Below are 18,370 nucleotides of genomic sequence, written 5' to 3' on the forward strand. Positions count from 1 at the left end.
CCCAAATGGGATGCCGGCACTGCTGGCAGTAGCTTTACCTGCTACACCATGATGCCAGCACCCCCACCTAGCATTTTCTAACTTCATAGCATTCTGAGAGAGCAGTGACTTTGCAGCCAGAGTAGCCCAAGATCAAACCAGGGGCCAAGTCAAATCACTTGGCCTTTACAGTAGTGGCTTTGGCTATAGCCTGCACACTAAGTTATATAGTAGATTACCCATAAACTCCTACTAATTTTCATTTAAATTTTATGAAGGATATGTTTTAAAAACAGTTTCTCAGACAAATTATAGTTGAAAGATGTTCATGTGTGGTGGAATGAGAAAGCCATGCCAAAATGGCCAATGGCAAGCAAGCGCCAGTTACTCAGGAGTGGCTTAGGAAACCCCCTGGGAACCCCCCGGCAACAGAGCATGACTGGCAACAGGCTGTGATTGGATGGCTTTGGATACTTCCTGGCAACAGGCTGTGATTGGTTAGGGCATAAACCACCCCTTAACCAGATAGGCTTTCTTGGCTATTTAAGCTGCTGTAGCAACTGAAATAGATGAGTCTGTGGGCTGCTCACCTCTGGCCTGCTTTCACCTGATTCCCGGGGTCTGTGTGGTGACTCCACGCCTCTTGCCCCCACCATGCTCCTCCCCTCAGAATGAATCCACAGCAACAAATGTAGCTGATTTCCTGCATAAGAATCAGAAAATATTAATTCTACATTATTCAAAATGGAGAACTTTATGCTTCAAAAGAACTCTAAAGCTACTGACTTAAAAATATGAGGGGGTCTTCAAAAATTCATAGAAAGTGCATATTTTGAAAAAACTATGCATGGAGTTGAAACAGTTTTGCATCAAAAGATACATATCTTAATTTTATTTTTCCATAATTTTTGAAGCCCCCTTGTACACAGACTCTATAAATATTTCTATCAACACTTTTTATCCTACATAATGTTCAGTACTTGTTGACATCACAAGAAACAAGATTTGGGTGAGAAGACATTGCTCAAATAACCGAATCTTCAAAAAATTCCAAAGATTTTCAAATTATATCACTCCGAAGACGGATAGACATTTAAGCTATTTTGTAATTACATTCAATAAAAACAGAAGCTATTGCTTTGGAAGATTATGTTTATCAGTTGACAGTATCAAATCAGCGTCAGCATAGGCATTTGGTTCAGTGGCTACGCTGCCTCTTGGGACACCTGCATTGCATACCAGAGCGCCTGGGTTGAAGTCTTGTCTCTGCTCCTAATTCCAGCTTCCAGCTAATGCAGACTCTCAGAAGGGATCCAATACTTGGGTGTGCGAGACCTGGATTGAACTTCCAGCTTCTGGCTTTGGCCTGGCCGAAGCCTGTCTGTTGCAGGCGCTTGGTGCATGAACAAGTGCATCAGAGTTCTGTCTGTCAGTCTCGCTGCCTCTCAAAAAAATCTGCAAAAAAATATAAAAAGAAGCAAAATCAAGTGTTGGAATGTGAATTGATCAGGAGGACACCTTCCCGACAACTTGATTTGTGCTTCCTGATCCGTGGTTATTCTCTCCATTCTTCCCATCCCCATTCAAGCTATGTCAGTGAACACTTCCCCCACTGTGAGACTAATCCATCCTTGATCCCAGTCCCTTCTTATGCTACTTTTTACCCTATAGTTAATCTGGCAGTGAGATCTCACCTATCTGAAATATGGCTTTTCCGAACTCAGGTCAAGTTCACTGATGTCTAAATCAAGTTCTTGTATACAGTTTTATACTCTGAAGATAAACACAATAATAATTCTCTACCCTATACTTATGTGGTTATAAGTCCTTAGGGTAACCACAGAAAACTAGAATATCTATAAATTTTAATTAATTATCTAACTTAGCTGCTTAAGAAATACTCAAATGTGAAAACAAGACAAATACATAAATCTTAAAAAAAGAAATTATGACAACAGTTGTCATGAGGGAAAGGGGGCCAGTGCTGTGGCGTAGCAGGTAAAGCTGCTGCCTGCAGTGCCAGAATCCCATATGGGCTCCAGTTCAAGTTCCAGCTGCTCCACTTCCAATCCAGCTCTCTGCTGTGGCCTGGAAAAGCACTGAAGGATGGCCCAAGTCCTTGGGCCCCTGTACCCACATGGGAGATCCAGAATAAGCTTCTGGCTCCTGGCTTCAGATCAGCACAGCTCCAGCCCTTGCAGCCCACTGGGGAGTGAACCAGTGGATGGAAGACCTCTCTCTCTCTCTCTCTCTCTGTGTGTGTGTGTGTGTGTGTGTATTTCTGCCTTTCAAATAAATAAATAAGTCTCTTTTAAAAAAAGGGGGGCAGCACTGTGGTGTAGCAGGTAAAGCTGCCGCCTGCAGTGCTGGCATCCCATACGGGCGCCCGTTCGAGTCTTGGATGCTCCACTTTTGATCCAGTTCTCAATTATGGCCTGGGGAAGCAGTAGAAGATAACCCAAGTCCTTGGGCCCTCACACTCATGTGGGAGACCTGGAGGAAGCTCCTGGCTCCTGGCTTCAGATAGACTCAGCTCCAGCCATTGTAGCCATCTGGGGAGTGAACCAGCAGATTGAAAACTCTCTCTCTCTCTCTCTCTCTGCCTTTCAAATAAATAAATAAATAAATAAATCTTTTAAAAACAGGAATATCAGAATGTGTATCTATAAACAGCTAAAATCTTTTTTTAAAGATTATTTATTTGAAAGAGTTACACAGAGAGGGAAGGAGGCAGAGACAGAGAGGTCTTCCATCCGCATCTTCTACTGCTTTCCTAGGCTGTAGCAGAGAGCTGGATTGAAGTGGAGCAGCCAGGTCTCAAACCGGCGCCTATATGGGATGCTGGCACTACAGGCAGCGGTTTTACCCACTATGCCACTACACCTGGCCCATTGCTAAAATCTTTTAAAAGAAACAGTAGCAGTTGCAATAAGAACTTGCATTCAGCACTGTCCCACCCTCCCTGTAGATTTGAGAAGGAAATTGCTTTTGAAAACAATCATGTCAACACCATGCAGGAAAAACAGAGACCATCCAACTTTATTTAACACAGTAAGCCCACCAAGTCCAGTGCAGCCACCTGCCAAACCAATCAACCTTGTAGGATGTCACTATGCAGACATGATAGAGTAATACTGGAAGCCACACAGGGAACATCAAGTTAGTTTCAGAGATCAGATATCACACCATATTACAGGTCATCATGTGGACCTAAAAATCAGTATTACAGGTCACTGTCCAGGCCTCATACTAGTTTCAGTGGCCACCATTTTTTTTTCTTTTGACAGACAGAGTTAGTGAGAGAGAGAGACAGAGAGAAAGGTCTTCCTTCCGTTGGTTCACCCCACAAATGGCCGCTACGGCCAGCGCTGCGCCGATCCTAAGCCAGGAGCCAGGCACCTCCTCCTGGTCTCCCATGCAGGTGCAGGGCCCAAGCACTTGGGCCATCCTCCACTGACTTCCCAGGCCACAGCAGAGAGCTGGACTGGAAGAGGAGCAACTGGGACTAGTACCCAGTGCCCCAACCAGGACTAGAACCCGGGGTGCCAGTGCCACAGGTGGAGGATTAGCCTAGTGAGCCACGGCGCCAGCCATGGATATCTTATTGGTAGATATCTTGTGCTTTAGGTGGAATTTCTTCCCCTGTCCCTCCAGACCTTTCTGTGTCCAGCACTCTGAAGACCTGTCAGCCAGAGACTGGAAGCATTTTACAGAGTGCAGATCTGAGATTTCATCCTTGCTGGGAACCTGGCGCACTTCTCACACCCTTGATGGCTACAGCCAGAAGAGCCAGGCTCGCGCGCCCCCTGGCGCACTTCTCACACCCTTGATGGCTACAGCCAGAAAAGGCAGGCTCGCGCGCCCTCTAGTGCCTTCTAGGACTCGGCACAGGACTCGCAGCCGTTCGCCACAGACTACACCTCCCAGTGGTCCCCACGGGCATCCTGCGTCAGAGGACCGCGTCTCCCAGAACACCTCACGGGCTCTGGACTCAGACTCCATCTCCCAGAGCCCCGTGGGCGCCTGCCTCAGACTCCATCTCCCAGTGATCTCCGCCGGCACCGCGCGTCAGAAGACCGCGATTCCATGAAGGCAGCGGGGCGTCCATCCTCAGACCCCATCTCCCAGCGCTCCCCGCGGGCACCCCCTCCCCCGTTATACTCAGAACTTTGGAGCCCTAGAGTATGGAGTGCAGAGCACGACAGGACATCTGTCACAGATGCGTGGACACTCACGACGCGTGGTGGGAGACGGCGCTTGTGTGGAATCCACAGGCCGGAATGAAAGTGGAATGCACACGAGCAGTGCACCGTCCTTCTTACAGGGCCAACAGAGGCTTCGGGCGTCAGGCGTTGCGGCACAGCGGCTTAAGTGGCTGCCTGCAATGCCGGCATTCCCTGTGGGCGCTGCTTAGATCAAGTCTACTGCACTCCCAATCCAGTTCCCCGCTGATGTGCCTGGGAAAGCCTTGGGTGGCGGCCAGAGTCTTGCACCCGTGTCACGCCCATGAACGACACTGGGGGAGTTCCAGGCTCCTGGCTTCACCTTGGCCCACCCCACCATTGTTGCCATTTGGGGAATGGAAGATCTGTCTCTCCCTCTGTCACTGTAGCTCAAGAAAGAGAGAGGGAGGGAGGGAGGGAAGGAAGGAAGCGAAAAAAAATTTTAAAAAGAAAAAGAGAAAAGGAGTCTGAGGGAGCCCGTTTCACCGTCCCGCCATTCAAGGCCACAGCTGCAGACCCATCAGTGAAGAGCAGGTCTGCACCAGAAATCTCCAGAGCTTCAACCTTTGTCTACTGTCCAGGACCATGGGCAATAAATTACTGTTCAGATCTACTTCCTGAAAACCCATAACCCCAGGCCCATTGTGAGGAAAGTCAGAAAAGAGAAACATGGCATAGAGCTGGAGACCTAGAAGCCATGAGCGATTTTCTAGTAAAAATACATAAAAGTTGGGGCCAGTGTTGTGGTGTAGTGGGTTAAACCACAACCTGTAGTACCAGCATCCCATATGGGCACCGGGTAAGTCTCTCCCTGGTACTCTGACACCATCAGAAGCACATGTCCTGCCTCTCCAGTCTATGCATATCCTGGAGCCTGTGTGAAGTGGCACAGACCCTAAATGCCTCCCTTCCACTTTTATCTTCACTCATTTCCCAGCATGCAATCTTTTCCCTGAGGGCATGGATTGCAGGGGACACAGTGCACATCTGCGCTGGGAGATAAGTAGGAAGTGAGAGAAGCCTGGAAGGGGATTCCCTGAATCTGAGATCCCCAGAGGCGATCCCAGCTCTGCCCTCCACTGCCTTCCTCCACAGTGGAGACTCCCTGGGTTCCTACAGCCACGGGACAGGTGTGGAGAGTCCTCCCCTTTGTGGTGCATCCTGCAGAGCAGTGCAGTCGTGCACATTTATGTCGCAGCAAAGCTGAGTTCCCATCTCCATGGAGAACCTTAGGAAAGGTCATGTGGGGTGAGCTCCTGTTTCTATGTCAGCTTTGCAACACTGAATGTAAAAGTGGTCACTGAAAAACCCAGGAAGCTTGCTTATTGTGAGAGTTGAAGGATCAAATTCCACTGCATATTAACTGTAAATTTCAAGATTTAGAGGTGACTTTTTCTTTTTTAGTTTTCTTAAAGATTTTAAAATTTATATGAGAGTTACAGAGAAAGACAGAGAGGTCTTAGATCTACTGGCCCAGTCCCCAAAAGACTACAATGGCCCAGACTGGTCCAGGCCAAAGTCAGGAGCCCAGAGATCTTTCCCAAGTCTCCTGCATGTGTGCAGGGGACCAAGCACTTGGGTCGTCTGCCACTGTTTTTCCAGGCAAATTATCCCAGAGCTGGACTGGAGATGAAACTGTCAGGTCCTGGACTTGTGCCCATACTGGATGCCAGCATCACAGACGGCAGCTTAACCTGCTATACCACAATGTCAGCCCAAAGTAGTTTTATTTTTAAACATTGCCTTGGTTAATGAATTAATAAATCTATTCATCCTTGATTTTTCCAGTCATTTCTTTATTCTCTGTGAATTTGCATTTGCTCTTTGGGATACCAACCCTTTTGCATTATTGACTGCAAACATTATATGAAGATCCCTCTGTCATTCATGAAGGGATGAAAGCATAAACTCATTTTAATGTGAACCTAAGGAGATTGTTTTAACATTAGAGACAGATAATTTTTTTTTTACAGGCAGAGTGGACAGTGAGAGAGAGAGACAGAGAGAAAGCTCTTCCTTTGCCGTTGGTTCACCCTCCAATGGCCGCCGTGAACGGTGCACCGCGCTGATCCGATGGCAGGAGCCAGGAGCCAGGTGCTTCTCCTGGTCTCCCATGGGGTGCAGGGCCCAAGCACCTGGGCCATCCTCCACTGCACTCCCTGGCCACAGAAGAGAGCTGGCCTGGAAGAGGGGCAACCAGGACAGAATCCGGCACCCCAACTGGGACTAGAACCCAGTGTGCCGGCGCCACTAGGCAGAGGATTAGCCTAGTGAGCCGTGGCGCTGGCCGAGACAGATAATCTTGAGGTAGTTTCCTTTTTCCCTTCATTTGCTTGATTTTATTTATTTCCCCACCTCTCTGGTGTAAGCATGGTTTTAATAGCACAAGTTCCCATTAGTTGTGTTTCCAGAGTGGCCATGAGAAGCCGCTCAGATGACGCCTAGTAATAGTTCTGCAGTATAAAGCATAAGCACATCAGAGCACTGTGCTGGTTTCTGATTTTCAGACTGCTTTTTCCTTTGCTTTTTATAAACATCACAACTTGAATTAACATATCTCAGTCCATTGCTGTGGATAGACATTAAACCATGTGTTGTAGAAAATAGGGTGTGGAGGGAGAGTTTCTGGGGGATGTTCCATCTCTGTCTGGCTTCTTGGTGATTTGGACCTGGGTCAGTGATAAATTCATGCTTCTCTCTGGTCTGCTTTGCCTTCTAGGAGTCCAACTGTATATTATTCTAGCTATTTGTTCCTCCAGGTTATTGCTTTGCAGGTTCCTTTGAATGCCTGTTATAATTCAGGCCTATTTTTGGTTAGGAACGGCAGCAGTGGAGATGAATGTATGTGTTACTGTTGTCCCACTAAGCAGCCTGGAGTAGAGCCGATGGGTTTACTTGACAGTGTGAACTTCCCTTCGTGTTCCTGGAAGCAGCCTCGACCCCTGCATGCAGGCAACAAGGTAGCAGGACAGAGGCACAGCAAACAATGCCATGGAAATTTACTGTTGCCGGGAGCTAGGCCATGCTGCATTGGCTTCTGCATTGGTAGTGCTTAGCCTCGCCAGCAGGGCCATCTGCTGGGGCTGCCTCCTTCATACAGTCAGCCCTTCTTAGTGACCATGGCTCCTGTGACAGCAAAGCTACAGGTTTGGGTGGTGGAAACCGTGGAGGAGTCAACACTGTGGAGCAGCTTGAGTACATTTCTTTGGTGTTTGAATGATCCTGGCCCACCCGTACAGCTTCTGTGTCTAACATCACTGCCTTCTGCTGCATGGTGGCTCTGCTCTGTCGTGTGTCAGAGACCTTTGGGTGGCATTTCCATTTATAGAGTATGAGCCTAGAAATGTCACTTCCCCAGTGGTTTTAAGTATTAGTTCTTTGGCCTCAGTTTCTGGAAACTCTCTGTCTTAATGTCATGGCCCAGCACAGAGATGGTGTTTTTCTGGCACTTGCTGTGTTGAGATGGCTGTGTGGCCTTCCTGCTTTATTCCATAAGTGAATGAAATCCTGTTTCAAAGATTAGAAACATGATTTGTTCATTTCTGAGTCATGGACAGCAGGCTACCTCACTGGCAAGGCATGCATAAATGGTTATCCCATGATACCTGGTAAAAGCCACGTGGTTCTTCCTTGTAGAGTGTTTTTGTAGGCTACAAGCTGACCATTATTGAAGGTGCTGTGAGCATGTGGTAACCCTGTATTCCTAGTCTTGATTAGCATGTGAACAGTTGTGTTTAATGTATGAAAAAATATATAGATATATATTTCTAAACCTCCAAGAAATAAATAAAGGAAACAAATTGCTTTCAAATGCTTGTGAATATTTAAATCTTTGGTAAGTAAAATAGTAGTATCATAGGCTTAATAATAGTAGCTCTGTCTCCCCATATGTACATGCTATAAAAAGTTACTAGGAAATTACTGAAAACAATGGCTAGCTTTCTTTAACATTATTTCTCTCTAGAGTAGAGTCTAGATCCTTTCTAAGCCAGATAAAGTACTGAAACAGTAATTACTGAACAAAAGTTTATGTACTCTATTTGACATCTTGCTTCTGTATGATAAGGAGAAGCAAAATATCTTGGAGCATCTTAATGAATATGAAAAAGATAAGCCAGCACTGTGGCTCACTAAGCTAATCCTCCACCTTGTGGCGCCAGCACACTGGGTTCTAGTCCTGGTCGGGGTGCCAGATTCTGTTCCAGTTGCCCCTCTTCCAGGCCAGCTCTGCTGTGGCCAGGGAGTGCAGTGAGGATGGCCCAAGTACTTGGGCCCTGCACCCCATGGGAGACCAGGATAAGTACCTGGCTCCTGCCATCGGATCAGTGCAGTGCACCAGCTGCAGCACACCAGCTGCAGCAGCCATTGGAGGGTGAACCAACGGCAAAAGGGAGACCTTTCTCTCTGTCTCTCTCTCACTGTCTACTCTGCCTATCAAAAAAAAAAGAATTACAGAATCAAATTGTTGCAGGAGTTTGTGTCAGGTTTTATTTCAGGTTGGATAATGAGTGTGAGAAAAAGGAGAAGTAAAGTTTTGCTGAGGAGGGGATCCAAGGGAGTGTTCCAGTAAGGTTGTGGACAACACAGCTTATTTAGCGATTGCCTGTTGATTGATCAATCGCCTATGTCGGGGCCTGCTTTGTTGTTTTGTTTCATGTTTGCATGTTTTCTTCAAGAGTCTGGTTTCTGGTGAATTGAGAAATGGCTTCCTTACATACATTTCAGGAAGTGGTCATTGTCTCTGACCAGGTTATCTCTCTATTGAGGTCTGATCTGGCTTCCAATACCTGGAACATTCTATACATCTGGGAAGTGGTCCTGGTCTCTGATGAGCTGAGAATGTCATCTTTCTGAGTAGAAAGAGTTGAAAGACGTTACCTCACTGATCACTATAGAAATGCCATAGTTGGAAACTGTTGCTGACAGGTTGAAAATGTGGTGGTCTGCTCCGACACCAGAACCTGGTATCTTGTAGTTATTTAAGAAAAAAGGGCACTTCTATATCCCAGAACCCGTTATTTTCCTATCTTTCTGCTGGTATTTCACTTAGTGCATTCTCACAAGATAGTTACTCAAGGAGCACCCCCCTGCTACCCTCACAATGATATAGTTGATCTGCTGACTGATGTGAGATGAGAAGGCCATAGATATCCAACTGCAGCACCAGCAACAATAAGCACAAAGAAACACATAGGAACATCTGACTACAGAATTGTCCACTTTTGGCAACTGAGGTTTATCTTCAGTTATTGAAACTGGAGTTAGAGAAGTATTTAACTTCATAATAGTAAATGAGAAATGGGCATATCTTTCCCATTCATAAGATTCTTTTTTCAGTTGCTGACTGAGTGTGGTGGCTGCAGCTGACCAATTCTACAATAGCTTCTCTGTGCTGAGAACGACAGGCTGCACTGGGAGGCCAAGATGCAGCCCCTCTCCTACCAACACCTCTTTTTCTGTTCTATCCTCCATGGTAGGAAGGTTTGATTGCTTCTACAACACAAAACTCAGAGATCACAACCAGTTAAATTTGTGTTTTAACTCTGGTATACTACACATAAAACATGAATGCCACGGCATTGTTCTTAACCATCATTTTTGTACTATGTCTGTGATGATTAATAATTATTCTGTAAAGAATTTCGATGGCGTTCATGTTTGCAGGGAATTTCTCCCTATATTAATTATCTGGTTTTTGGAGTTCCTTCTCCATAGACTTCTCTTATAATTCTGTTTCTGTGAATTCATTTGTAACAGTCTATGTTTCATTTCTGAGTTAAGATTCTGAGTCTCTCCTTTGTAATCTAAGTGTTTGTAATATGTGTTCATTTGTCAAAGAATAAAGTTTGATTCTGGTGATTTTTAAAAAGATGTACTTATTTAAAGGCAAAGATGGAGGGGGGTAGGGAGGGAAAGAGAGAGATATCTTTGACTTTCTGATTTAATCACCAAATCAGCACAGTAGCCTGGGCATAATCAGGCCAAAGCCAAGAGTACAGAACTCAATCAGGGTCTTCAAAATGGTGGCAAAAACCCAGGTATTTGAACAAACATCTTCTGCTTCCTATTTGCACAGCAGTGAGCTGCATGGGGAGCAAAGCAATGTGATTGTTTACTTCCCACATACTCAATACAGTCAGGTCCAGGCTTTCCTAAAGCCAGAAGCTTGAAACTCTACAGCTATATCCCACATTGGTGGCCAGGACCCAGGTTCCTGTGCCATCACATGCTGCTCTCTGTGATCTACATTAGCAGAACAGGTACCAGTAGCCATAACTGTGACTAGAAACCAAGTATACGCATATGGCGCTTAGGCATCCTAACTGGTTGGTATCTTAACCAATAGGCCAAATGTCTATTCCATATTGTATGTTCTTTTTTAAAATATTTTATTTATTTTATTTGAGAGGCAGAGTTACAGACAGTGAGAAGGAGAATCAGGAAAGAAAGGTCTTCCCTCCATTGGTTCACTCCCCAAATGGCTGCAATGGCCAGAGCTGCGCCAATCCGAAGCCAGGAGCCAGGAGCTTCCTCCAGGTCTCCCACATGGGTGCAGGGACCCAAGGACTTGGGCCATCTTCCAGTGCTTTCCCAGGCCTGAGCAAAGAGCTGGATTGGCGGTGGAGCAGCCAGGACCAGAACCGGCAACCAGATGGGATGCCAGTGCTGCAGGTGGAAAGATTAACCCACTACGCCACGGCACTGGCCCCTCCATATTATATGTTCTTAACACAGTAATTTGTATCAATATGTAATGTCCTTTTTGTCTCCTGCAATGATTTTTGTCTCTCATATAATTGTCTGATGGTAGTATAACCACACCAGTTGGATTTTTTACCTATGACACAATTCTACATTTCCTTTTCTGTCCATCACTTTGAACCTCCTTTCTATTGAATCTACAGTGATTTTATGTAGACAGTGTATGGTTGGATTTAGTTTTAAAGCATTCTGATATCTGCTTTTTCATTAGAGTGTTGACACTATTTATATTGGAATAATTATGACATTACTTCTGAAATTTTGCATTCGCTTTTTGTTCTCTCTTAGACTATTTTTATCTCATTTCAACCCACACAGCATTTTCTTCATTTCCTTGAATTTTGTAGTGAACACTTTTGATTCCCTTCTTTGATTCCCTATTTGTACATGTTTAGGATACTTTTGTTCTTATTACCAATACTTACCTTGGCAAGATTAATATAGGAGACAAAGAAGAACATTATTTTGAGGAAAATTACTGGGTCAAGAAGACAATATGGGGTTGGAATTGGGCCTGTTAGTTAATGCACCAGTAAGGATGCATGCCCCAAATGTGTAAAAAAATCTCAAATGTATATTATATATAACATTCTGAATACATAGCCACTTAGCCTGAGTTGATGCCACCTGCAATAGCACACAAAGACAATGTTCCTATACACCTCAGTCCAACCCTTTTTTTTTCTTGGTCAAAGATACCATTATTATAAATTCTGTGCATGAACATGCTTATTTCTAATTATGTGTATGTATTTCTCTTTTAATTGTAATAAGAAATAAAAGGAAAGGATGGACAACTATAAAACCATCCTTGATTCACCATCCTCTCAAATAGAGCAGGAGCTGAAGAGGGTCGTGGTGTAGTTGGTTTTCACGGTGACATTCAACTTTGTTCCCTCTCTACATTCAGGAAACACCTTCAGAGCAACAGGTATTTCCCAGAGTTACCTTGATCTTTTGTCTTTGTTCTCAGTCATCTGGATTCTCCAACTTTCCTTCTAACAATAAACACATGGCCACTATGCTTGAATGTGCACTGGTCCTGGGGTTCTTCATACATCACACTTTTTAAAATGCTTTGGGAGGTAGCTAGAGTGCCAATTTCAGGGGTTCCCAATGGCCAGCCCGAATCCCTTCCTCATGCAGAACAATGTGTCATTATAAGCTTCTCCTGAAACTTTTTCTCTGGAACAATGAACAGTCAAGGTGAATCCAGATCATGTACCTGCTTCATGCAACATTTGAGGGAACTACAGGTCAGGGTGGTGAAAGCCATGGCCACAAGTGACACAGCTGGCAGGCATGGTGTTCTCTAGATGGTCAGATCCTCACAACATTTTGTTTCTCATCTTATAAAATGTGAACCATTGTCTTCTTTCCTCCTTCACCAAAAGTTCATCACACCAGAGTCAGTTGGCATATACACTGGGAGGAAAAATGATCCCAAGAAAGGATGTGTGTCACATTTGCACATGAGCTGCTGGATAGCCTGAACCACAAGGGCTCAGGCTTTAGGAAACTGCTCTCTCACTCTAGAGTTTTACACTTTCTGCTTGACCCTATGGGACTGTTTGTCTTTGGCTATTCACCTTTCCAGCCTCATCATTTTCCTGCTCCCTAGTAAAATCCTTCCCTCGGCTCCCTTGTGAACCTGTTCTCCCCTTCCTAACCCTTCTTCCTCCTCCTGCCTGTCTTTGCTTATCTAGGGTTATGGCTATGAATGCCAAAATCCTGCCTTAATCTTGGAGTTTTATTTTCTGTGTGCTCATAGTATGAACGTTAATTTTAAATAATAACTGGCCTGAACCACCAACTGCCCATACATTTGGCCCAGCCTCATTCTCGATGTGTCTATATGGGAATTTCTGGGTAGGTGTAACATCTGAACAGATAGAGTTTGTAAAGGAAATTGCCCTTCCTGGTGAGGCTTGAATAGAGCAACAGGACTGAACAGTCTGATCAAGAGGGCACCCCTTCCCTTCATAGAACATGTGAGGGAACTTAGGGGCAGGGAAGTGAAAGACCTCACCCCAGTTGACACAGCTGACAGCTATTGCATTTTCCTGGTGATGGTTCCTCTCACCATTCTGGGTATGAATGTCACAAAAGTTGAGCATAGGAACCATTATCTGCTTGCCTTCTTCAGCAAAGGTTCATTGTAACAGGGCTGCTTGGCATGTAACTTAGGGATGGCAAATGATTCCAAGAAGCACTGTTTCACATTTGCACATGAGCCATATGATGCCCTGAACCATGAATGCTTCTGAAAGAGATACTAGGGATCTCTGAATGTGGAGAAAGGAGGGGAAATGTCCCAGATGCTCCTGAGGAAGTAGGAGCATTGGATTCCCCCTGCTGGGTGTTTCCTTGGTGGAGAAGCCATTGCAGGTGCATGTTTGACATTTTGTTTTTGTTTTGTTTCAGATGAATAATTCCAATTCGTATTTATCTGGAACCCAAGAGAGAAACAAGCAGAGTCAGTGTGGGCTATTGGAAGCAGGCATGAGGTGAGTGTTTTCCATCATCATCCACACAGCCCCTCACTCCATTCTCAGATCATCCCCAAGGTGCAGGCATCATTATCTTCACTTTGTGGGTGAGAAGACTGAGGCTCACAGAGGTAAAGGAACTTGTTTTAGCAAAGAAGGACTCAAAACCAGGGGGAAAAAATAGCCAACTTGGACTGTTAGGGTCTAAAAAAAAGCCCACCGCCCGAGGAACGACTCCAAGAGACTTTTTCTCTCATGCAACCAGCAAAGGGTTAAATTTATTGATCCAACATGTTGGGGCCCTCTGACAAGGACAGAGGAGCAGTGAGGAACTACAGCATAGGGTTTATAAAGGCAAAAACCGCAAAATCTGGAGGAGGGAGAGAATACACGGTTGCTAAGCGGTTGCTAAAATCTTACAATCAGCAGTTATGATTTTAAGACATAGACAAATCACATCTTCATTAGCAGCCCAGGTAACCCAGGTGCAACCTTTCTACTTTTAAGCTTGAGCAATCATGCTAGGGGGTTTTTGTGCGTTGCCAAGGGTGATGTAGTGCACTGCTATTGTCCGACTATTTGAGATCATAGTTTCAGACCAGAGTCTCACAGGGGGGGGGGTGCTTTCCCAGAATGCAGTCTCAAGTGCTCCAAAATGGAGTCCCTACTGTCAAGGTGCTACTTTACTCTGTCTTATTTTCACAGCTGTACCAGGAAGGTTTAAACCTGTAATCTTAAGCTTAACTTTTGACACCCGTACATATACAATTTTAACTCTTCATTCCCCACTCCTTGTTGTGAGGATCTCTAATCTTAGAGATTATTCATTTTTGTCTCTTTTAATGTGACATATTGTTGTCTTACAACCATGAGTTTAACATTTTTAACTTGTTCCCACATGAAGGTGATGAGTCTATTTAACACACAAGGTCCTATGGTTACAATTAGGAGTAGAACAATTAAGGGTCCTGTTAGGGCTGACAGTAGAGTAGTAAGCCATGGGGACCGGCAGAACCATGACTCAAACCATCCCTGTTGAGTTTTCCTTTCCCGTTGCCATTTTTCCAGTCGTTTTTTGAGTTTGGCCATGGAGTTTCTAACCACCCCGGTTCAGTCAGCATAAAAACAACATTTTTTCTTTAGGGCCACTCATAACCCACCCCCACAAAAATGAGATTTAACCCCCGCCTGTTCTGTAATACTGAAATGCAGATACTGGGCTGCATCTGGGAGATTGTGGAAGATTTGTCAGGCAGAAGGGGCGGGCATCTCCACCTGGCAGGTTATCAGGTAGAAGGGGGCAGGGCAGGATGCAAAGGCCAGGCTGCCCGTGAAACATTGTCAGGATGACTGAGATGTAGATGCATATGCTGGACACATTAGGCCTTTATGTCACACACACATAAGCTCATAACTGACTTTCTGCCTAATATTTTCCCCTCAAGAGGTAATACCCAAAATTCTTCTTTGGGATTACGGATGGAGTTCCGTTTTCTGTAACTTCTTCGAAGCTGGAATGTGGGCGTCGAGGGGGATTTGGGTATTTCCTCTTGCTACCTGTCTTATGGTGTGCAACAGTGGCCTTGGAAAGACTGTGTTGCTCGGTCCAGAGGGCTGCTCAGGTCGTCCAGTGGAATGGGCTGGAAGTCTTGCCTGATGACCATTTGGAGTTTAACAGCTTTTAGTCTGTTAGAGACAAAACGAACAAGGGCATTAAAAACACACGGTGCAAAGAGAAGCATCAAGATCGCAGAAGTTAGTGGGCCAAGGAGAGGAAATAGCCAGGATTTCCATGACCAGATGTCAGGCCAGAAATCCCAGCCCTGCTTGGCCTGGTCCTGGAGCTGTTTGGCTTTTTCCAGGAAAAGTAAAAATCTGGGTTTGTGCCTGTCTAGTCTGATTGACCCAGAGACAATTTTTTTTTTTTTTGATATTTAGTAGCCAGTTTTGCTAGGAAGTTAAGCCAATGTACAAGACTAGAGTCTCAGGCTGGGAAAAGGACAGACTAATGAATTATTTACATTTAACCATTTATATTATGGATTATTGTGCACCCCCCCTCAAGAGATAGCCCCTTTAAGTCCTCAGTGAGGACCTGTCCAAATCGGTGTAGGGCTATCTGAGTTAGCTGTTACTGAAAGCCCTGTTTTTAGGAACTGGCAGGGAGGGCTTTCTAAGCTTATTGTTATTGGATAGACTTTTAAGGCCTGGCTGGGTGTGTGAGGCCCAGACCTATCCATGGGGTGCTGGAAGAGAATTGAAAGAGATGCAAATCTCCTTTAAGGGAGGCACCCTGTTGACTTGCATTACATGGATGGACTAGGAGGAGAGCTGAATAGGAGGCTGATAGAAATAGGCAACTTGCGTTTTACTGACCCTAGGCCATCCCCTCAATAGCAGTGGCTGGAGCTGGAAGCTGGGCAGAGGCTGGGCAGAGCCAAAGGCTTTTTAGCTCGGGGCCACAGGGTCAGCGGTTCTGAACCAGGAGTCCTTCGACACCCAGGGCAGTTCCGTGTCCAGTGGCCATGCTCTTGGCAGGGCTGACAGAAGGCATTTGCTGTCACGACAGCTGCTTGCCCAATGCCCTGTCTCCTTATATCAGCAACAGGTGCCATTTGGGGTGCACTGGCCTTGCTGGGTCTCCTTGATGGCAATCACCATGTAAAGCAGCCATTGATTGGTCTGTTGCCTATCCTCTGCTGCTAGCTTGCTCCTCGTTTTCCTGGTCTCTAATAAAGTAGACCAAGGAGGCAGCCTCTATGATGTCAGTCAAGGGGGTGCTCAACCCAATCCTGATTTTTGGAGATTTTTTTTAAATATCAGGGTGAGCTAGAAAAACTATGGTCATGGGCAAATTCTGACATTTAGTATTTTCCTGCAAGTTAAGACCGTGCCCATGAGGAGAACTATGACCCTTTAGGTAAGATCAACTGTGGTGACCTGCTTGCATACTTTGAGGTCATCAGTGTAACTTTTTACACCAAAAAATTGATCTAGTTGTCATATTATTTTATAGTTTAACCTTTTTTGTTGTTGTTGTTGTTGTTTGGGGCCCTATACTGTGGCCAGGCATTATTACAGAAAAGGTCAGTCATCCCTTACATAAGGTCTGGGGATCAAACCGTACATCACAGTGGAGAGTCCTGCAGAACAGTAGTAACTTCCCTTCTGGAAGAGAAAAGAGGAGAAGTGAGGCAGCGAGTTGGGTCTCTAGCCTGACTTTTTGGGCTTTTAGATTTAACTGGCAGTTTAACCAGTGTTTACTGCGTAGCCTGACTTAGAGGAGAAATTGTGGCAGAGTTCTCTGCCATTCTTTGGCTTCCGGGTATTTACCGTGTAGCCTGTGGACACTAGAGTTTTCTTGGGTTTTTGGAACCCAGTTTTCTAGCATCTGCCACATAACCATAACTTAACAGAGACAGTAGAGTACACAATGGATTAACATGAATTTTATGTCTCTTGTTGTCGAATAACAGAAGATCAGACTTTAACTTTAGGTTAGTGTAATTTTGGCATTAGCACTCAACTCTGTAAACAATATTTTAAAATTGTAAACATTTTAAAACTTTTTATGACTTGTTTACACCTTTTGAAACTTTATACCCGTAGTTTCTTTTACATAGCCTTGAATTGTCATGTATGGACAACCTATGAGAATACATGTTAACAAACTCAGTTTTTTTTTATCAAATTTGAGATGTTAAAAGTATATATAATATATTTTCCCAAGTTTTACTTAGCACTGATGCCTAGATGTCTTAAGACACTGAGTTATTAATGAATACCACACCATTATCTGAAATAGAAGTTAAAATTACATTTTTATGTTTTTAAGTAACATGAGGATAACACCTCCTGGACAGCAAACACTAGTGTATGTTTACAACTTTGAAAAGATCTTCCTCATTAAGAGAAACAAGTTTAAAGCATATCAAAGACATGTAAAACTGAGCAAGCAAGCCACTGAGCAAACCGAAGGGTGTTTGCATTACCTCAATTTTCTGAACCAATCTGCATTGGCTTACTTTAGTTAACAACATAAAGGCTTGTATACACAGAATTTACTCTTATTTTTATAAGACCACTTTAGCTGGAAAGCAAAAACATAAATACAGTATAGGTCTGACACCATTTATAACATTTTAATATATTTTATATAATTTGAATTGACCCAAGCAGCTGTTACTTTAACAAATTTAGAGTCTCATTCTTTGAGAGTTCCAGGGATCCAGCTGGAAGCCCAAAGTTGGAAGACTCGGTTTAGAATTTAAGCTGTCAGAGAGTCAAACCATTTAGCCAAAATTAGTACATTTCTGATCAGTTGGGTAATCACTCAGACATTAAAAACAGATAAACAATGTAAACAACTTTGCATTGTAGTTTTCCCAATTAAGACTCTAATGGCAATAGAAAAACACGAAACCTTCAAGACAGGTGAATGCTCTCAGATGAATAACCCATTGTTTAGGTTTTTATTAGCTGCAAAGAGAAAAACCCATCAGGTTGGTAAGGGTTAATGGCTTAAGGTTCTGGCTCCCTTAGGTAAGACCAGCAGTGGTATTGAATTGGAAATTCCTCCAGGAGAGGAGAGAAAAAGCAACCCTGGGGTGGGGGCTCTGCCTAGAGATATTTGGCTATGCTTGCCTGGGTGCGGCAGGCCACATGAACTAGAATACAGTGCAGAGAAAGGCTGTGGTCCCCCATTTACAGGGAAGACTGCACACACCATGGCCTGGCAGGACTAACCGTGGGGTTGGGTAAGTGTGCCGTTTTACTAAGAGTGTTGGGAACCTCCTATAATTTAACCAAAGCCAGATCAATTAGGACTACTGCAGACACTCAGTCAATTACAACAGATAGTTAACTTTAGCTTTTTTCCAGATTTAGTCCTCAGGCAATCAAAGCTTAGCAACAGTA

At 44.5% G+C, this 18,370-nt stretch overlaps 1 long non-coding RNA gene across 2 annotated transcripts; it reads right to left on the minus strand.

Moving 5' to 3' along the window:
• Positions 1-13,698: 13,698 nt before the first annotated feature.
• LOC149120300 (uncharacterized) lies at positions 13,699-18,000 on the minus strand. Of its 2 annotated transcripts, none has more exons than XR_016225692.1 (2): positions 16,581-18,000; positions 13,699-15,139 (listed from the first exon to the last, which is right to left on the minus strand). It is a non-coding gene; the product is annotated as an uncharacterized LOC149120300 (long non-coding RNA). The 2 variants fall into 2 exon arrangements; XR_016225691.1 differs by having other exon boundaries at positions 16,476-18,000.
• Positions 18,001-18,370: the final 370 nt, after the last annotated feature.

Source organism: Oryctolagus cuniculus, chromosome 19 (genome assembly GCF_051225735.1).
Source record: "Oryctolagus cuniculus isolate XC-2025 breed Fujian yellow rabbit chromosome 19, ASM5122573v1, whole genome shotgun sequence".
Lineage (NCBI taxonomy): Eukaryota > Metazoa > Chordata > Mammalia > Lagomorpha > Leporidae > Oryctolagus > Oryctolagus cuniculus.